A 20,064-nucleotide genomic window follows, 5' to 3' on the forward strand; every position below is an offset into this window, starting at 1 on the left:
GGACCAAACCCAGAGCTATCCCAGTTGACAGCATCCCTGACAGCCTTGGTGACCTGAGGAAAGCAGAAGCAGGTGTCAACCCTGACTCTTGGTTTGAGGTCTGGAGATGGCCTGTGATGCCATTCACTGAACTTGGCATTTGCTGTGTGCACAGCACAGTGCAGCACTTCATCCTGTGAGGAGCAGTCCACAAAAGAAGTACTGGTTCTTCTCCTTCCTGGTGTCCATAGCCAAAGAAAGCCATCTCCTGCAATCTCTCATACAAACCCCACTCAGTCCTATAGGTCATTCAGATGTCATAGGTGCTCCCTTGACTGTGCTGCAAACACCAGCTATAGTGAGTCCCACCAAGAAAATGCTGCATACACACCCCCCATTCTAGATTCAGTTGTATAGAGGCAGACTTCCTCTCCTACACAAACAGAGGTCCACATCTGCATGGTAGATTTCTATGGTTTACACACTTTAAAGAGAACTATTGAAAGTCCTGTGGAGGCCGAGGATGAAATTCCATGTACCTCAAGTATATGCAAGGCCCTGGGTTCAACTTCCTGCACCACAAAGACTTTAAAATCAGTGAATATGGCCAGTGAGATGGCTCAGCAGGTAAAGACACTTACTGCCCAAAGATGCAAGGCTGATGATTTGAGTTCAGTCCCCAAAACCAACATAAAAGTGGAAGGCAAGAGCCATCTCCACCAAGCCATCCTTTGATTTCTACATGCACATCATACATTCATACATACACTAGCCTCTGGCTAGCTAGGTATCTCTCCTTACACACAATAATAAATAAATAAATAAATAAATAAATAAATAAATAAATAAATAAATAAATAAAAGCCCAACAGCAGAAAGCGTGAGCATCCTGGTTCCTGGAGGGATGAAAGGGGGATCTGTCGTTGGTATGTAAAATGAATAAAAAAATTCTTAAATAAAAAAAATAAAAATAAGAGAAAGAAAGGAGAGATGTACTCAGTTCAGGGGGAGGAATGTTTTCCTTGATGAGGCCCCATAGTCTTACCCATCTATCTATCAATCCATCTATCCATACATCTATACATCCATTCAATAACTATTTAGAGTCAGTTTGGGAGTAGGCACGGCTTTGAATACTGAGAATATAGAAATGAAAAGGAGAGCCTCCTGCGGTTGGGGACTACCTAGCATACATGAGGTTCTGGGTTTTATCTTCAGCATCAAATAAACCATGAGTGGGAATGTCACATGCCTGTAATCCCAGCACTTGAAAGGTGAGGTAGGAGGGTGCTGGAAATATGAATATTAAAAACCAAGATATCACTCACAGACAGAAATGTCTGTGTAAACAGACAAGTGTCCTGAGTCGAGACACATACCTTAAAATTGGGTAGGTGCTTGAATTCGATGGGAGGACTATGAGGAGAAAGACTCGGCCATGAATGCAAGAAGTTCACAGAACAAACAAAGCTTGTTGGGAGCATGGGATAAATCCACTGAACCTGTGACATCCCAAGGATCATGAACAAAAGAAGTTGTTGAGGACCAGGAGCCTCAAAAAGAACACTGACAAATATGATCTTCCCCTTCTGCCACTCTCTGAGTAGTTTCCTGTCAGGACAGAGAATCATCATCACAGAAAATCAAATATTCTTGCATTGGAAATTGATATAGCTTGTTTGTGTGTGTATTCCATCAAAAGCCCATTTCAGTAAAACAGCAGCCTCGCCACCGTCCACACAGGCTGTCTTTCTACTTTTGCTTCTGTTTACCTGAAATGAACAAACACTATCTAGTCCACACCAATAAATCAAATGTCTACAAACTCTAAGCTGAGCAACCCTGGGGATAATAAACATTTTTTCTCCTTTTCCCAGTAATTATGCACATGATAATCAAGGGACAAAGAAATTATCAAGCTATTCAAGAATATCCAAAAGCCTATCCTTGGTGTTTACTTGAAAATATTAAGTACCTGTGTGGCAAATCATGGATGTGGCTGAGCAATTTCTCCTGCGGTACCGAGCAATGCTTATAAACGCCAGCCCCCTGTGGGACCATTCCTGACTGGTGGCGGAACAGAATTTGATGTTTCTAAAATTACGTATGTTAATTATATCTAACAAAGTTGTTTATCAATAAAATGTGCTTCCATGTCTGAACTCCGCCATCTTTTCCTGTCATTCAGGATAACCAGGTATTAGCTTGAATAAGCTTGGCAAACTTTTCCTCTAAAAGCCTACAAATAAACATTTAGGTTTTCTTCCTATGGTGTCTCTGCTGCAACTATTCAGCTCCATCACAATGGAGCAAAAATCAGCCCTAGATATCCTGTACGTGAAAGAGCAGGTCTGAGGGTCTCAATCAAACTCTTCTGATAGACAACACCAAGTTTGAGTTTCATATTGTCACACATCATGAAATCTAATTGTTGCTTGAATTCTTTAAACCACTGAACTAGTGAAGAAAACGAATCCAGGTTGCAAGCCATAAAGAGGGAGTGGGTGGATTTAGCCTGTGGGTCATAATTCACTGAGCCCTGATTTTGCTTGATGTGGTTGGTAGGTGTTAGAATAGTAGAAAGGACATAAAGTTTACCTTCTCACAACCCTTAATCTTAGCAGCCAGGCAAGATCCTTAACCTCAACAGTTCTCTCTCTTCCTTTCCCTTCAAAAAATAAAGATAATCACAGAACCCATGCTAAGAATAAAATGAGGGGTTAGGATAGATAATAAGGATAATATGTGCCGGGTGGTGGTGGTGCACACTTTTAATCCCAGCACTCAGGAGGCAGAGGCAGGCAGATCTTTGTGAGTTCGAGGCCAGCCTGGTCTACAGAGTGAGATCCAGGAAAGGCACAAAGCTACACAGAGAAACCCTGTCTCGAGAAAAAAAAAAAAAAAAAAAAAAAAAAAAAAAGGATAATATGTAGAGTACACAGAAGTTCTGGCAAAATCCAGATGAACTGAATTCAGAAAAGAACCAAGCATTCACTCAATACCATCTTTCTCTCACTTCCTTTACAGTTGCCTTACCACATCCGGGCTTTGCTTATTTCTCTTTCTTTTCATTTGCTCTTCCCATACTGGAACTGAAGCATGAGAAGGAAGGAAAATGGCTCCTCTTCCCACTCCCTTGTGGTGTGAACCCTCCAGCCTGGCTCTTCCCCTTGTGGTGTGAACCCTCCAGCCTGGCTCTTCCCCTTGTGGTGTGAACCCTCCAGCCTGACCCTGCCCCTTGTGGTGTGAACCCTCCAGCCTGACCCTTCTCCTTGTGGTGTGAACCCTCCAGCCTGACCCTTCCCCTTGTGGTGTGAACCCTCCAGCCTGACCCTTCCCCTTGTGGTGTGAACCCTCCAGCCCGACCCTTCCCCTTGTGGTGTGAACCCTCCAGCCTGACCCTTCTCCTTGTGGTGTGAACCCTCCAGCCTGACCCTTCCCCTTGTGGTGTGAACCCTCCAGCCTGACCCTTCTCCTTGTGGTGTGAACCCTCCAGCCTGACCCTTCCCCTTGTGGTGTGAACCCTCCAGCCTGGCTCTTCCCCTTGTGGTGTGAACCCTCCAGCCTGACCCTTCCCCTTGTGGTGTGAACCCTCCAGCCTGACCCTTCCCCTTGTGGTGTGAACCCTCCAGCCTGACCCTTCTCCTTGTGGTGTGAACCCTCCAGCCTGACCCTTCTCCTTGTGGTGTGAACCCTCCAGCCTGACCCTTCCCCTTGTGGTGTGAACCCTCCAGCCTGGCTCTTCCCCTTGTGGTGTGAACCCTCCAGCCTGACCCTTCCCCTTGTGGTGTGAACCCTCCACCCTGACCCTTCTCCTCCCAGTGCAGCTGGCCTAAGCTAGCTTCTTGCGGCCTTGGGAGTCAGAAATTATTAATATCAAGGAGAGACTAATGAAGCCACAATTGATTCTCCAAGCTGGATGCCATCTCTTTGTGAAGGTGTCCCACAAGAGACAAAGATCTCTGGAGGGGATTTAGAGTGGCAATTATATTCATCTCTTCTCTCTTCGCAGAACTACCACCTATTAACCTCCTCCCACGAGTGCCCCGAGGTTTATTAATCACAAACTTCACAGCTCACAGCACCTTCCCCAAGCTCAGCTGCCCTGCAGGCGGACTGTGGGCAGGCAGCACACCTCCCCATCATGAGAAGAAAAGTGATCAATGGGACCCAGGAAGAAATGAGGAGACCTGGGCTTCCTGGGAACTGAGAAATGGGCTCTGAGGGAGTCTTCAGAACTACCCAGCTGAGTTCTCTCCAACTTTTTAAATACCCAGACACTACTGAAAAGAAGGTGTTTTTTTTTTTTTTTTTTAAACTTTAAAGATGACGCTTGCTGTAACTTACTGCATCCTGAAGAACAGGACCTGGACCTCTCATAGTAAATACTTGATGCCAGAGCTTTAAAATGTCCAGAGAAGTCTATTCCCATTGGCTGATATGCCAAAGCTGGCAGGTGCCATCAGAAGGAGCTGACACACTGTGCAGAGACGATCGAGATTGGTATTCAGGAACCAGTGCCCAAGCCTCTGCTTTCTGCCTTGAAACCTTCCCTCTCTGGGCCTCATTCTCCAAGTCCCTAAAGCTAGGGGAAGCTGTGTTAAGGATCCAGTGAGATGAGCTGAGACAGCAGCCATGCAGCTGCTGTGTTTCTTCTCACAAGCCAGTTCTGGTTTTTGCAGTGCTGAGGGCTGAACCCAGAGCCCTGCACATGCTAGGCAAGCCCCCACCACTGAGCTACAAACACAGCCCAATTCTGACCATTTGTGGCTCTCGGTAAGCATTTCTAGCACTCACACATATATGTTTAGGACCTACTTCAGGAGGAAAACAATGGCCTTTGTTCATGGTTTGCTAGGGCTGTCTCTAGAAAACACTAGACTAAGAGGCTTAAACATGAGAATTTTCTTTCCTCACAGTTCTGAAAGGTGGGAATCAGTCAAGGTGACAGCAGGATTGATTTCTTCCCAGGTCTCCTCTCACGGCTGTGTCTCACAAGATCATCTCTCTACCTGTGTGTCCGTGTCCAAATCTTTTCTTATATAGTGACAGTCATCAGCACCCGCCCACACACCATCTCATTTAATTATCTTTTTAAAGATCTCATGTTCAAACACATTCACATTCCAGAGTTCTAGGGAATAAGACTTTGCCCCTCTTTTTTCTTCAGTCCAGTGCTTGACTCCCTCCTCTTGGTGAGAACTGGTGAGACTTACTGAGTCCAGAATAAACAGGGAGTAAGGGACATCCACAAGTCAGGTCCTAGCTCACACATATATAAGTCTTTATTTCTGTTCTCATCTCACTGAGTCATCGTGGACCGACTGTGCCCCACCTCCAAATTCACATGCCGAAGTCCTAACCCCCAGGGTGGTACATTAAGAGAGGGAGTCCCTTTGAGTGCTATGGGTAGAGCTGTCACAAATGAGATTAGTGTCCTTAAAGGACACTTTAAGGGGGATGCAGGGACTGTAGCTCAGTGGTAGGGTGCCTGTCTAACACAGGAGACTCTGGGTTTCTCTCTAGCACAACAATTTTTCTCTTTTTTATTGAAAATAGATTCTTTTCTCATGTAATATATCCTGATTATAGTTTCCCCACCCTCTACTCCTCCTACTTCCTCTGTACCTTTCCTCCTCTCAGGATCCACTCCCTTTCTGCCTCTCAATTAGAAAAGAGGTTTCCAAAAGAAAACAACCAAACACGACAAAATAAAATAGAATAAGATGAAACAAAAATGTTCATATTGAAGTTGGATACGGCAACCCAACAGGAGGGAAAGAGTCCCAAGAGCATGCACAAGAGTCAGAGGCCCACTCGTTCTCAATGTCAGAAGTCCCTTAAAAATACTAAGCTATATTATTTATGCAGAGGACTGGGTGCAGACCCATGCAGGCCCTGTACTTGCTACTTCAGTCTCTGGGAGCTCATATGCGTCTTGCTTAGTCAATTCAGAGGGCCCTGTTCTCCTAGTGTCCTCCATCCCCTCTGACTCTTAGACTCTTTCCAACTCCTTTTCCATGGGATTCCTGAGAGGAGGGATTTGATGGAGACCTCCAACGTACACTCTTTCCACCGAACATCTGGCTGTGAGTCTCTGCATCTATTCCCATCTGCTGCCAGAGGAAGCCTCTCTGTTGATGACTGGATAAGGTATTCATCTATGAGTACAGCAGAACATCATTAGGAATCATTTTACTGATTTTTTTAGACCATTTAGTCTCTAGGCTATCTAGTTTCTGGTTCTTGGTTACCTAAGCAGCGCTGGGTGTGGGCTCCTTCTCATGGAGTGTGCCTTAAGTCAAATCGGACATTGGTTGGTTACTCCCTTAAGTTCTGTGCCACTATTGTCCTAGTATATTTTTTTCAGGCAGGACAGATTGTAGGTCAAAGGTTTTGTGGCTGGGTTGGTGTCCATATTTCTCCATCAGTAGCCTACACAGAACCTTCCTGCACCACAGACTAGAGCATAGGGGTAAAGGCTCCATGTAGGCACCAATTTGACCTCTCCGTGTTCAATGAGTTGTGTGGATATTGTCCTCAGCAATCCCCTGCCCTCTGCACAAACCTGTCAGTTTGCAGAGAGCTACCCTGTCCTAGCATCAGCCTGGGTTGTTTGGGATTCTCCACAGCCAACAACTCAACTGCATGCAACCCAGTCCCTCTATTGGAAGCCTTGCCTGTCTTCAAGAGATGGCCAGTTAAGGCTCTATATCCCCCATTACCAGGAGTTCTCATTAGGATCACTTTCACAGATTCCAGGAAATTTCCACAGCACTGTCTCCACAGCACTCCCCAAAAGCCCCCAATTCCAGCTGTCTCTTCCAGAACTCACTCCAACCCAACCCCCACACACATGATCCTTCCCACTCCTGTCCCCACCCACCCCAAGTTCACTGTAAAACTTTTTCTATTTCCCCTTTCTAGGGAGATCCATACATTCTCACTAGACTACCTCCTCTTTACCTAATCTCTCTGGGTCTACAGATTGTAGCTTGGTTATCACTTACTTAATGACTAATATCCACTTACAAGTGAATATATACTCTATTTGTCTTTCTGGGTCTGGGTTACCTCACTTGGGGTTTTTTAAAGGGAGATATTTAATCCCAGTGCTCAGGGGGCTGAAACAAAAAGATTGCCTCAATCACAAGGCCAGCCTGAGCTACAGAGTAACTCACTCTCTCTCTCTCTCTCTCTCTCTCTCTCTCTCTCTCTCTCTCTCTCTCTCTCTCTGTGTGTGTGTGTGTGTGTGTGTGTGTGTGTGTGTGTGTGTGTGTAAGGGAGACAGAGAGACAGAGAGAGAACTTGCCAGTTCTTTCTACTATGAGAGAGTACAAAAAGTCAGCTGTCTGCTACCCAGAGGATGCTGAATTTGCACCCTGACCTCAGACAGTCTTCAGAACCAGGCAAAACAAATGTCTGTTGAATAGTCAACCAGTCTACAAGGCTTGCTTGCTTGCTTGCTTGCTTGCTGGGGTTCTGGATTGTAAACCTAGGGCCTTGTGCATATTAGGTAGTAGACATAGACATAGAGCCTGTCTTATTTTTCACATTTACCAAGCTAGATTATATCATAATCCTTTCTTTGGTCTGTTGATGTCCTGTCTCTCTGAAGTAAATCTGCAGTTCTTTAAGGGAAAAGCCATGCTACTGACACTGTCTTAGCACCCACCAGTCCGCATTCGACTAGCTCATGTGTTCATCAGCTCTCTGCTGGATGTAGGCCTCACTTTGTATTCAGAAGTCATCTCAAATCTGGCATGTAAAATGCAGAAGGAATGAAGGCATAGGTGAGCAAGTCAATGAGATAACAAGCTTCCTGAAGTGCAGGACTCTCTTTATCTTAGGTTTTTCTCCTTCCTCTGGTTCTCACATTCCAACAAGGGACAATTCTGAAGGGCCTTCCCAGCTCCAGCTTCCCCAGGGCTGGTTGAGATTAAGCTCCATCAGCTAGTTCCTTCCCCAGGTGTGGATCCCCAGCACACTCATAGGGCTGCGCACTAATCTCCATCCCAGAGCCCGCTTCAGGAACCTGCAAGAGACATACATTTTAGACATTCTTTTTGTCGCTGTTTTTGTTTTTTCAAGACAGTGTTTGTCTGTGTAGCTCTGGCTATCCTGGAACTCACTCTGTAGACCAGGCTGGCCTTGAACTCACAGAGATCCACCTACCTCTGCCTCTCGAGTGTTGGGATTAAAGGCATGCACCACCACCACCTGGCTCATTTTGGACATTCTTAACACCCCTAATATGGACCCTACCATTTCTACTTACTCCTACTGCGACCTTGACAAAAACTGCTCAACTTCTCAGCAGCCTCATCTGCAGTAATACTTAACTGACTGTGCTGTGGGAGATAAATGAAATGTCACCTGAAACACAGCACAGCACAGAGCATATTCATTAGTAAATGCTCAATAAAAGTTTATTTATATGATCATCAACTGTACATGACCCAAGGATTATGGAAAGACCTTGGGGTACAATGAGGCCTTTAAATGAACTACCTGGCTCCAAGAGAGGCAAGTAGATATCTATGATGGCAGGCAGGCGTGCACCACACACAAGTGTGGATAGACCTATGGATGTATAGTGGAGATATGCAAAGTGTGAACACTGCAGTGACTATGTGGAAGGTCCTTGTCGTTGGTGAAATTTCAAAAGGAAATCTAGGAACTAGATACTTCTCCAGCCCTCAAGGAGGTTCCAGATACCAAAGAGGAACTAGAATTTAATCAGCAACTAAAGAAAAGGGCATATTTCCCCAACAGCACAAGTGATGTTGTCCTAGAGGGATGCAACTCTAATGCTGTCTGAGCTTGGGAGGGAGGTACTGCTGTTCTGTCTGGGACACTGGGGACCCAAGCATGGACATGAGGCATGCTTTGAGGACATTTAACTGGGTTTAGTCTCATCTCTTAGAGACCATAACTAAAAGATGACTTTTGTCTTTAAAGTATTGTTAAAGGTGTTGGCCTTTGCCAGCACTAGGCTCATACGTGAGTCTGTGGAAAGGGCTAAGGGTTGTCTTCTAGGAAAACTCAGAATCGAGAACCTGGGGGAAAAAACTGAAAAGAAGAAAACATTTCAGAAATAGAAACTAAGCTAGGGAAAGGTGTGAACACCTTTCTTAGGAGAAATGAAAGGTAAAAATCAGGGTGAGAGACAAACGAAAAGAAATGCATCAAGAGATCAAAAGACACAACAGACACTAACAAACAGTGAAGCCAAAAAGACAGTGTACACATTAATGGAATCCCTCAGGAAAGCCAGGGCTGGGGATGTGGCTCAGTAGGAGTGTTTGCCTACCCCAGACAAGGACCTCAGTCCAAGCTTTAGCACCACAAAGAGAAACCAAAACAAGGGAACAGAACAGTAGTAATTCAAGAGAAGTTCCCTGCTGTAAGACACGTGTAAAATGAAAAACATGGGGGTGAAAAGGGGACTTACATGGAAGGAAGGGAGTCGGCCAGGTAGGAGGGCATAAGAGAGCATAAGAGGTGAGCACAGTCACAACACATTCTATACATGTGTGACATTGTCAAAGAAAACTTCCCTGAAATTAAAAAAGATTTGAAATTTTCATATCAAAAGAAAAGACCTATATCTAAGACTATTGATCCACAAGGACCAAGAGATAAATCAGTGGTCCCAACTCTTCGAGGTTCCTTATCAGATATTTACATTACAATTCATAACAGTAGGAGAATTATAGTTATGAAGGAGCAATGAAAGTTTTTTTTGGTTGGGGTCATCACAACATGAGGAACTGTATTAAAGGGTTGTAGCATTAGGAAGGTTGAAAACCACTGAAATAAATGGTGGCATATTCCTGTAATCCCAGCACTTGGGAGGTAGAGACAAGAGAATCAGAAGTTCAAGGTCATCAATAACAAATAGTGAATTTGAGGCTATCCTGTGCTACATGAAACCCAGTCTCAAAAACAAAGAAAAAATGCCACTTCTTTTTCAAATGGGTAGATTACACTATAGTATCTTAGCATATTCATTTGGATTTTTTAAAAACTGGTTTTTGTTTGGTTGATCAGTTGGGTGGATGAGTGAGCAGTTTTTGTCTCGTTATTTTATTTTGTTATTCTTAGAAAATTTTACACTATAGTCCAGATTGTCCCTGAGCTTACAGCAATTCTCCTGCCTCAACCTCCCAAGTGCTGGGATTATAAGCATGAGCCACCACACCTGGCTTCCAGAAACTCTGAAAAGCAAACAAGTCAGGAGAGTGATCACTTACAGGGAAAGAAAAGAGATAGTATATGCTCAATGCACAATATATACTTGTATAAAAATGTCCTTATGTGACATGGCACCATGTACAATAAATACATCTGATGAAATTCTTTCTTAAAAGGCACTGGACTGGGACAAGGTTTGTGGCAACTTTTGAGGGTGAGTAACAAAGCCAGTTCCTCAGTTTGGGTTCTCATCTCGGGACAATCCAGTAACCTATACAAATGCCAAGTGTTGGGTTTTGTATCTATTTCATTCTTTTCAATATAAAATGGTAAAGTGTGCTTAAGTAATGCTATGACACATTGCAACACTTCATACAGAGTTGATGGGAATAGAAACTGGTGAGTGTTTATGTCAGCCAATTTAGCCATATCTATCTACATTTCAAATTATACCCAGTCCATATGTCACACAGGTTAAAGAACAGATAAAATAGGAAATGTGACTATGGATTGATAAGAATGAAGGATCTAGAAACATGGTATTTAAAACTGTTCTTTCAAGCCGGGCGGTGGTGGCGCACGCCTTTAATCCCAGCACTTGGGAGGCAGAGCCAGGTGGATCTCTGTGAGTTCGAGGCCAGCGTGGGCTACCAAGTGAGCTCCAGGAAAGGCGCAAAGCTACGCAGAGAAACCCTGTCTCGAAAAAAACAAAAAAACAAAAAAACAAACAAAAAAAAAAAAAAACCTGTTCTTTCAAAGGCTACCAATCAACTCTTGCCTAGCATACGCAAGGCCCAACGTTCAATCCCCAGCACCTCAAAATAAATAGATAAAGTCAGGCTGGCAAAGCATTTACCAATGATCAGGGGACCATATTATGCAAGGCCCTTCACATCTCAGTGAGCTCCTTATAATTATGAGATTATTATCATCATATCAGATGTAGTGAGTGAGACTCAGAAGTATACCCACAGTCGCCAAGCCAATCAGACAAAAGAGTCCTTCATTTCAGAAATTAATATTCCAGAGAAAAGAGAGTAAGAAACTAGCAACTATCTGCCATGCATTAGACAGCAAAGAGAATGAAACTCAGTGGTTTTGTTGAACAAAATGGACTATTCTTGGTAACATATGAAAGCAAGAAACACAGGGGCCATGCATGAGAAGTTATCTTTTGTATTGGGTTCAATGGTGCAAAACCTTATTAATATCTTTTCAATAGTATTATATACCTTATAAAACCTTTTGTAAAATTAAATCATCCTTCAGTTTTCAAATGCATAAACATATGACTGGTTTTCGTGCAAGTTGATGGGATTCAAAGTTAATTCCGCTCAATAGACAACTAAGTTAACTTCCAGTTGAAGATTGGGCACAGCATGAATACAATCCACCAGGTTTATGATGCCTGAGTGGCCCTCCTAAGCTTGGCTGGCAGGCCTGTTCATGTCCTGGCCTCACAGCAACAGGCAGAGGCCTTCTGTAGACTAAGACCACGCAGAATTCTGACAAAAGGAGCTGCAGCTGGAAAGAGAAAGAATTCACAAACATGAAAGGCAGGCAGGCAGTTCCCCAAGGGAAATATCCTTCATTTCAGAGCCCGCAGAGAGAGGGGGAAAGGATCACTGGACTCAGAGGCCACCTGGGGTCCTGACTGCCATTTGCTAGCTTTGTGACCTCAGATCAAGTCATTTAACATTTCTGGAATCCGTACCTCCCAGGGGTATAAAAGGGTTAATAGCATCTACTCCCTCCCACTCCCAAGGCTGCAATAAGGATTGGAAGAGCAACTAATAATAGCTGACAGACACCAAACTCTTGCTGTGTGCCAGTCAGTGGGCTGCATGCTTTAGAACCCTCCACCCTCTGAACCCTCCACCACCCTGCTGAAGTAGCCTCTATTGTTCTCTCACTCTCCAGGGCGAGAAACGGGGCTTGCAGGGATTAAATGACTTTCCCAAGTCCATTATCTCCAGATTCTGTGTCCTTAGCTCTGGTATGCCTTCTGGAGCTCATCTCTAGAATAACCCTATCTATGCGCTAAAAATTACACACGCAGTGGGTACCAACTGGTACCTGGAGGACCGTTCTCCCATAGGCAAAGTAAATGGGATGCTTCAAGAACACCTCCAAGGACTGAGAGATGCAGGCCCATAGATATAGGTCTGTATTAGTCAGGGTTCTCTACAGGACCAGAACTGACAGACTGTGTGTGTGTGTGTGTGTGTGTGTGTGTGTGTGTGTGTGTGTGTGTGTGTGTGTGTGTGTGTGTGTGTGTGTGTTTATATAGAGAATGTGTGTCTGGTAGTCTAACAATGGATGTCTCATTTTAGAGGGGCCAAGAATCTAGTAGGTGCTCAGTCTGGTAGGTGCTCAGTCTATAAGGCTAGGTGTCTTAACACTCAGTCCCATTCTGGTGCTGAAGGTCTGAAGAATTCCTGGAAGCTGCTGGTCTGCAGCCTATGTGAGAAACCTGAAGAAACTGCTTCTAATATCAAAGAAATAATATCACAAAAACAGGATATATGAACTTGTCAGCAAGAGTTAAGGCAAGCAGGCAAAAACCAAAGTTTCTTTCTCCCTGCTTATGAGATTAAGTCATCATAGGCTACTGCTGAGATGCAGTGTCGGACTTGGTTGGGTTTTGTTGGTAGTGGTGGTTTTTATTTGTTTTAGGGTTGCTGTTTTTATTTTTTTTATATATATATAGAGAATAGTGAGAGTTCTTATAATTAAACATCTGAAAAGGTGCTTTTGGAAATAGATGGCATTTTTGAGGGCCAAGCTCAGCCATCTTGCTTGAGGAGCTTTTCAGAAGCCCTCAAGCCCAGTGAGCTCCCTTGCTCCGTGTTCTCAAAGGGTTCTGCCCATCACCGTTCCCCATACTCATCCAACTCAGACCTCGTCTAACAGGATCCTTCCTCCCACAAGTGCTTGGGATCGTGCATGGAGAACACAGTGCCTGGCAGAAAAGATGCTCAGTAGATGCTCACTGGGTGGACAGGTGGGTGGATGGATGGTCTGAAAATCCAAACGAGAGCACAAAATGGAAGATACTGCACCAAAGAAAACACAAGCATGTTTAAAAATAACAGCAAATAACCTCAATGGAATTTCTGGGAATTTGGTTTTACTATGCCAAACCCATCTAAGCTTTCTAAAAAAGAGACAGGTCCAACAATGAGGGAATTTTATTGCTGCCTGAATGTCAATAAGAAAAGGCATTTACCAGCTGCTGGCTGACTCAGAGTTTTATAGTTTATTTTCAACTTATCTTCTATTTTTAAAACTGACTTGAGTTTTGCTTCTGGCTACCTACAGTCCATCTCTTCTTAGGCTTCAACATTCCTCCTTAAGCTCTTCTCTACAACTTAACCCCTAAACGAGTCCCAATCCCAAGCACTCCTGCCTGCTGTCTGTATAAATCACACCTCAGAGACTTCACTGCTGCAACACTCAAATTACATCCCCAAGAAGATAGCTCTCACATCTGGAAGTAGAACGAAACTCCCATGTCAGCCAAGATTCTTGATTCTAGATTTAGAAAATGTGGCCTTAGTCCTTACCCTATATCTATATGTTTAAAAAAAAATCAATTTTTGAGCTCATAAAATTACATATTTAGCATATGGACCAAGTCTAGTGCTAAGTGCTTGAGAAGCAAAGTTGAATAAAATTCTAGCAAAAGAGAACTATATTAAGGGGGTTGAGACTGTGCTTGCCTAGCAAATGCAAGGCTCTGGGTTCGGTCCTCAGCTCTGGGGGGGGGGGGGGAAAGGCAGAGATAAATATATTAAAACTACAATATCGGCTGGAGAGATGGCTCAGAGGTTAAGAACACTGACTGTTCTTCCAGAGGACCTGGGTTCAATTCCCAGCACCCACATGGCAGCTCAAAACTGTAACTCCCATTCCAGGGGATAACACTCATGGCAAAACACCAATGAAAAAAACTACAATATCAACATGGGGAGATAGGTTCTTGCTTTCCCTAAGGAACCAGTATAAACTTATTTATTTTTATTTTAATTATGTGGTGGGGGTTTGAGATGCCCTTGGAGGCATGGTGCTGGGTTATGAGAGGCCAGCCACAGGTGGTTGGAACTGAATTTTGGTCCTTTGTGAGAGCCGTAGGTGCTCTTCATCACTGAGCCATCTCTTTAATACTGCTTATAAACTTCTTATAGACAACATGAGTCTTATCTTTTGTTCTTTTCTCAGTAGAATCAAAATCACAGCTCAGACAAACTACAACACTACATACCACTTTTCATTTTTTTCAATTATGAACAATAATATCTAGTGGTAATCAGTAAGTACAATAAAAAGTATGGGTACTATATAGTAGATACCCATCTAGCCTATCATTTTAACAAAATGATGTGTGTGAGGAGTTCCTACTAAGTCTTTCTGAATGGGTATTTGAAAGGCAGGTAAAGAAAATGTCAGAAGAATACTTGAACAACAAAGGCACAGGGAAAAACTCAGATAGGCTCCTTCTGGGAGATTACAAAGTACCTCAAGACTTGTAGAGAGAGAGAAAGCTGGATAGGAAAAAAACTGAGTCACGTGGCCTTCTACCAAGCTAAGGAGCTGGCCTTCATCTTGCACCTGACTATATCATTATAGTGATGGTGGCTAACATTCAGAGAATGGTCCAGGCATTGGTCTAATGCTTACACAGCACAGAGTTGCTGCAGGGCTTGTGAACTGTGTTTCTTTATGCTCTTTCTAGAGGGAAACTAAAGGCTGTGGAAGAGATGAGCTGTTGACAGATTTTGAGCAAGAGTACTGTATGTATGTATATTATACATATTACATATATGTATAAAATGTATACATATTATATATATATATATATATATATAACTAATATGTTCATAAAAGTCTCCCTATGTAGCTATATAGCCCAAGTTGGCTCCAAGCCATCAATCCTCATACCTTAGCCTCCTGGGTGTGAGATTACAGGTATGAACCACCATAGCCAGTTTGAGATTTATTTTAAAACACATCTCTACACATACTGAGTATTTACTGATGGAATAATTTTGCCTTTGCTTCAAAATAACCAGTTCAATTGATATGAGCTGTTAATTACTGAAGCTGAATGATGCATACATGTCCCTTATCTTTTTGTATGTTTCAAGTTTTCTACCATAAACATTTTCTTAAATCTCTGGCTGCAATATGGAGAGCTGATGGAAGAATGTGAAATAGGAAAAGATGCAATAAGGAACTGTTCAACTTGAGAGCAGATGAGAACTGAGAAAGTGGCAATATATTGGAGAAGATATTTTAAGGAAAAAAGACTTCATAACTAGGTGTGACAGGGAGAGAAAAATCTCAAGTTCAAAGTCAATCTTACTGCTGGGTGGCAGTGGCACATGCTTTAATCCCAGCATTTGGGAGGCAAAGGCAGGTGGATCTCTATGAGTTTAGAGGCCAGCCTGGTCTACAGAGCAAGTTCCAGGACAGTCAAGGCTATTATACAGAGAAATCCTGTCTGGGGGGACTGGGAGGGGGAGTTAGCATTACTACCCAGCTCAAGTGACTGGGGCAATACAGCTGTTGTCAGCAGCTGTTTCTTAAGTAAAGCATATTAAATGCAACCCAAGTGCAAATGTATGTTTATAAATTATCTACACAATTTACAGTATGAATACATTATAAAGCAAAATACTTCGGCAGAGCACATAAGCTCTAGGACTTGCACAGCTCACACTCAGGGATGCACTCTTTGCTCTAAAGACCACTCACTGGTCTGGGGAGACAATGGTTGTAGCACTGGATGTGCAACTGCCGGAAACCCCCATCTACTGTCCTCTGAAATCAGAGTCTTGCTTTTCCTACAGCACTGAGAATTACCAGAAATCCAATACATATGGATGTCAGTCGGCACAGCTCCGGCTTTCACCCCACATTCTACCTTTTCCCTACACCTGCTCAGCATCCGTTTCCCCCAGTTCAGAGTAACAATGCTTTGTTCATGTTTTGAAGATATGGAGATGCATTTGAGTTGATTGCAAGAGCCTCAGAGTTCTTCGGAGGCATGTGCAGGCTTTAACACTTGCCTCTATTCTAAGCTGAAGCCACAAGGGGACAGAAATGCATGTCACAGCCCCTGCAGCTCGTCCATTCATTCTATGCAGCTTGAAGGGGGTTACATGTCCTCATCAAAAGCACATTCAACATCCATACACTTTATTTCTAGAAAGGCGCACAACTTTCACCTAATTTAATTTAAGCACAGGACATTTCTTTAAAAGATCAGCCATTCTACACAGCAAAGCATTACTTTGCAGCTAATGATGGCTGCCCCCAAAGCAGGGACTGAGTGGCAGTCATGCTAGCAATAGCAACTGCAAATACAGACTAGTGTGAAGGAAGTCCTACGTGTATCTTCAATGTCCTTCAACAATTAGCTTGTTTCTGGTGGTACAAAAAAACAATACGAGCTTGACTCGAATGCCCTCAAGTCCACTGAAGGAAAGAAAATGGTAAAGGCAAGAAACAGGTTCGATAGTATACCTGTAGAACAAACAGTACCTCTGCCTTGGAGGTTAAAACAGAGATTTTTTTTTAACTCTCTTAGTAGAGTACAAAATCAATCTAGAGGTCTTAATGAAGTACAGTTAAAATTTAAACTCTGCTTCCATCGTTTTCTCTATACAAATAAATTCCTATACATCTTGAAACTCCTGGTACCTGAAAACCACACACAAAATATGCATATACACAGCTTGGTGTGCATTTCTAAAACAAGCCGTAATTTTACTGAAAAAGGGACAGCGAAAGGCTACAAAATGCCTTGCCTTTCAAGACTGACATAGTCCACTGCTGCCCCCTGATGGCTACAGAAAAAAATGGCACAAGCCCATTCGAAGTTTTAGCTTCTATGAAGTTCTTTGCTAAAAGGGGAGTGGGGAAAGGGCTCACCACACCCAAATAACAGCTCATCTTCATAGAACACATAGTTTGAGAAGGATGATGGAAACTAGACAAGATTCTAACAAGTTTCTAGAAAGGAACATTTCAAGCTGACTCCACCTGAGCTCCGGAAGTCATCGTCAGTAGAAACCCTAAAACACATCTCAACTGGATGCCGATCCCACATTGAGTCATGTAACTGCTGACTCCATCAGTTGAAAAATACTTGGCAAGAGTAAATGTTTCTGAATGTAGAGTGACCAAAAAAGTAATTCAATGTGTAACAAGTCAGGTGTTTCTGGCAGTGCTCGTATCCACTGCATGACACAACTCCGCTGCAGCCTCAGTCTTAACCACACATGCACTGTGCGAAGTGTGCCACCATGCCATCCCATGCAATGGTGCCTGAAACACTGGCTCAGTCAACTGGTGTTTTTACTGTACAGACAAATCTTCTGCTTCTATAGAAATGCAATGGCTTAGTTAAGAAAAACAAAGACCCAATATTCTCCTATTATTTTTCAGTATGATTCAAATTATTTTATCTTTGGACTGTATTTCTTACAATGAGTGTTTTAAAAACTGAATTGCTGACGTATTTCAAAAAGAAACCATTAGACAATTTGCATTTTCCTTACGGCTAAGGATGTTGAACATTTCAAAAATGTTTTCAGCCATTTGAATGTCATCTCTTGAAAACTTAGTTCCATGTCCTATTTTTTAATTGGGTTTTCTTGACATCTAGTTTGAGTTCTTTGTAGTCTAGATACTAACCCTGTCAGATGTATAGCTAGTATATTTTCCCCATTCAGTAGACTGCCCCTTGCTGTACGGAAGCTTTAGTTTCAAAAGGTCCATTTATTGTTGATTATTGGTCTTAATATCTGCATTGTTGGGGTCCTGTTCAGCAAGTCCTTTTCTTGGCCAGTAAGTCCACATGTATTCCCTGGAGTACCAGCTCTTAAGTCTATCTATCTGGAGCTGAGTTTCGTGCACTTGTTGGTCTTAACACCTGTTCTGTTGGGAGGTCCTGTTCAAAAAGTCCTTTCTTGTGCCAATGAATTCCAATGTATTCTCTAGGCCATTGGGTCTTACCCTGAGCTCTTGATACATTTGGAGTTACATTTTGTGCAGGGTGAGAGACAAGATCATTTGTTCTTCTATGTGTAGCTATCCAATTTGACCTTCATCATTGAGAGGCTCTTTTCTCCAGTGTGTATTATATTCTAAATGCATTGCATGCTAAATGAACTTTGTATTAAACTGACTCCTAATGACTCACCATCACACCCACAGATTAATGCCTCAACACACATCCGATAAGCTTCTATTTGTAGTAGATGGTAATTAATAGAGAACACAACTAGTCAAGTAGTCAAGGTGCAGAGAACAAGAGAATGCAGAATGCTCCCTCAACAGAATATATATACTATACCCCTTCCTGTTGAGTTTCGTCAACCTAAACAGATCTGTCTGCGAGACCTGGGATTTGAGGACCTCAAAGAATAAAGTGGACTAGTCTAATGCTGTGGATACTTCAGTTTCAGTGTACTTTTATACATGAATACAAAGAATGCAGTCATCTTGGGAAGGATGAGTTCAGAAAAACATGACAACATGTAAATAAATGCCAGTAAGCACATACTAAATATTAATAGAACAGCCCTTTCACAGAACTTTCTCAGGACAGACCAATTTAAACACAATTATCTGGCATGTGCTATATATTATATCCGGGATAACACAAAAGCAAGGCAGAAGGTCATATCCACATTCAGATAAACTGATCAGATTGGGTTCTATAGTTATGTTCTGATATCTAACAAGAATAAACATGCCTTATAAATTGAGTATTTGTCACAGAAGGCATAAAAATCACGTCCAAGAACAATGCAGGGAACAACACACATTTGAGGTAAAAAGACCCTCTGCCTTTTTTCCTGGATCCTCTGTTTCCCCCAGGTATTGTTCACCATGCATCATTCCTTTGATTGTGTTCCAACACCTTCCTTCCAAAGTTTGAGGACTATTCTGAAACTGGGACAGAAAATGTAGAGGCAGTGAAAACTATGAAGAGACCATGTCTTCTGAACACAGCAGGAAAGCTGCATGTTATGAACTCAGTAGTTATGACAGCATGCACACCCCCCACCCCCGTCAAAGCTCAAGCCAGAACAAATGCCAACACAGAGGAGGTGGGCACCAAATCCCACTCGTAGAGGTGCTATTTGCAATTGAAAGCTACTGGGAGAGGAAGAGTCCATTTTATTAAAAGTGTAGCCTCTGGGAAGTGGGACACACTACAGTAAGAGGAGACACACCCAAGACTACAGGAGCAACACAAACTGGACATGATGGGCTTTGTTTCTGAAGAGAAGAAAAAGAGGACACGAAGTGAGGTGGGTAAGGAAGAGGGACCAATCTGAGTGAGTTGAGAGGAGGTCAACTTGATCAAAATAGGTGTGAATATCTTAAAAACAACTAAAAAAATTGGTTTAATAATAGATGCACTTTGGTTTATGATTAGGACAGAATTTCTAATAACTCCTGAAACAGTCCTAAATATACTTCTACCATTTTCTATATTTATATAAAATATCCTCAGCAGTAATTACAAAATTAAATTATCAACCCTGAAGAACAGTGAAATGCACTATGTCTTGCAGTATCAAATATTTAGCCAAGAATAATTCTTTTTGGAGAGCAGGGGGATTGAGACTGGGTTTCTCTGTTTAACAGCCCTGACGGTTCTAGAACTCTCTTTGGCCTCTAACTCAGAGAGACAAGTGTGCCTCTGCCTCCCCCCATGCACTCAGCACCCACCCCAGAGTGCTGGGATTAAAGGTATGTGCCTGGCTCAAGAGATAATTATGTAAAAATAACACACAAATTCATCTCTTTAGTATACAAACTTGCTTTTACCCTCAATAAGTGGTAAAATGGTATGTATACCAAATGATT

This window comes from Peromyscus maniculatus, chromosome 8, assembly GCF_049852395.1.
Source record: "Peromyscus maniculatus bairdii isolate BWxNUB_F1_BW_parent chromosome 8, HU_Pman_BW_mat_3.1, whole genome shotgun sequence".
In the NCBI taxonomy this organism is placed as follows: Eukaryota; Metazoa; Chordata; class Mammalia; order Rodentia; family Cricetidae; genus Peromyscus; species Peromyscus maniculatus.